Raw genomic sequence first — 2,350 nt, forward strand, 5'->3', positions numbered from 1 at the left:
TCCCTGGGATTCTCCAAGCAAGAACACTGGAGTGGGTTGCCATTTCCTTCTCCAATGCATGAAAGTGAAAAGTGAAAGTGAAGTCGCTCAGTCGTATCAGACTCTTAGCGACCCCATGGATTGCAACCTACCAGGCTCCTCCGTCCATGGGGTTTTGCTAGGCAAGAGTACTGGAGTGGGGTGCCATTGCCTTCTCCGTGCCAAGCACTAGTTTTTTCAATTCAGTTCAGTTCAGTTGCTCAGTCGTGTCTGCCTCTTTGCAACCCCATGAATTGCAGTACACCAGGCCTCCCTGTCCATCACCAACTCCCAGAGTTCACTCAAACTCATGTCCATCAAGTCAGTGATGCCATCCAGCCATCTCATCCTCTGTTGTCCCCTTCTTTTCCTGCCCCCAATCCCTCCCAGCATCAGAGTCTTTTCCAGTGAGTCAACTCTTCACATGAGGTGGACAAAGTATTGGAGTTTCAGCTTCAGCATCAGTCCTTCCAAAGAACACCCAGGACTGATCTCCTTTAGAATGAACTGGTTGGATCTCCTTGCAGTCCAAGGGACTCCCAAGAGTCTTCTCCAACACCACAGTTCAAAAGCATCATTTTGGAATGTGTCAAAAGGGCATTTTCCAAACTGAGTGGAGAAAAAAACTGATGAAAACATGAATAGGACTGAATACATCAGTGCTATTGTATTTTTATAACACACTTAAGCAGTATGAGAAAACAGAACGTTAGTTTTATACACACTTGTATGTAAAAACCTTCAGAAGGTTGAGAAGTAAAAGGCAAAGTTTATACACGGAGACATAGTAACAAAACTATGTGAAAAAATGCATATTTTTGCAAAGATCGTTACTTAAAGAATTTTAGAAACAAAGCAGGGTGACTGCTGGAGAAGACAATGGCACCCCACTCCAGTGTTCTTTCCTGGAGAATCCCAAGGATGGGAGAGCCTGGTGGGCTGCCATCTATGGTGTTGCACAGAGTCAGACACGACTGAAGCGACTCAGCAGCAGCAGCAGAGAGACTGCATCTGCAAGAACTGGGAGCTCCGGTTTGGGATGAGCAGGGCTGTCACTCTACAGTACAGACTTTTCCATAAATTGTATTTCATATGAATTATTATATACTTTCAATACAGTGGGCTTCACCAGTAGCTCAAATGGTAAAGAATCTGCCTGCACTGCAGGAGACCGGGGTTCCATCCCTGGGTCGGGAAGATCCCCTGGAAAAAGAAATGGCAACCTACTCCAGTACTCTTGCCTGAAGAATTCCATGGGCAGAGGACCTGGCGGGCTACAGTCCATGGGATCACAAAGAGTCAGATATGACTGTGCAACTAACTCATTTTCATTTTATTTAAAAAATTAAATAATACATTAAAACATAATATGTAACACAAATGAAATTGAATAAGAGGATGGTCTATATAGAACTTTATTTTTTAACTAGTACAATAAAAATAGTGAAGGTAAAACCAAAAAATACTACTAAAGTAAACAAAGAATGAGAAAGAATTAAAAGTGAATCAAAAATTGAGCAAAAGATGTTGTGTTTATAAAATTGTCATTCACTAGTAAATAGCATATTATTATTGACTCCCCACTTTAAATGTACTTTACCTCTCTAGGTGCCCTAGTAAAACAGACATTATAAATTTTACATTTTTGCAGAGAAACTTAATAATATCACAAATATGTAGTTAAGTTTTAAATAATATTTTCATAAATCTCTTAATGAAAATTTTCCATTAGATTTATGAAATCTTTACTCTCCAAGATTATTTGCTTTAATATTAAAATACTTTTGTCATGATGGATAATGCACTTATTTACCACCTGGAATAACATATTTTTCTCCAGAGCTTCTTCGTAGCATTAGTCAACTCAGAATTTCTTAGACTGTAGATTAATGGGTTCAACATGGGGGTTATGACTGTATAAAATACACTCAAAATGATTTGTCAATAGGGAAGGTCTTAGCAGGTCTCACATACATGAAAATACAGGGAACAAAGAAGCAGACAACCACAGTGATGTGGGAACCACAGGTCTGGAGGGCTTTCCACCTCCCTTCCTGACTCAGGTTTTTCAGAGAGTGCAGGATGACTCCATAGGAGATGAGTAATAGTAAGAAAACAATAGTACACATCAGTCTTTCATTGGCCACAACTAAGATGCCAATGATGTAGGTGTCAGTACAGATGAGTTTCAGTAAAGGGAACATGTCACAGAGAAAGTGATCAGTGATATTGGGGCCACAGAATGGGAGCCCATAAAAGGTGAAAAGATGAATTACTGAGTGCACAAAGCCACCAACAAATGACAACACCAGAAGCATGAAACACACCCTTT

At 40.1% G+C, this 2,350-nt stretch overlaps 1 pseudogene; it reads right to left on the reverse strand.

The window, feature by feature from the left end:
• Nucleotides 1-1,798: 1,798 nt before the first annotated feature.
• Nucleotides 1,799-2,350, reverse strand: part of LOC104980308 — a 1,858-nt pseudogene continuing 1,306 nt past the window's right edge.

Source organism: Bison bison, unplaced genomic scaffold (assembly GCF_000754665.1).
Source record: "Bison bison bison isolate TAMUID 2011002044 unplaced genomic scaffold, Bison_UMD1.0 scf7180017858765, whole genome shotgun sequence".
NCBI classification, from domain to species: Eukaryota; Metazoa; Chordata; class Mammalia; order Artiodactyla; family Bovidae; genus Bison; species Bison bison.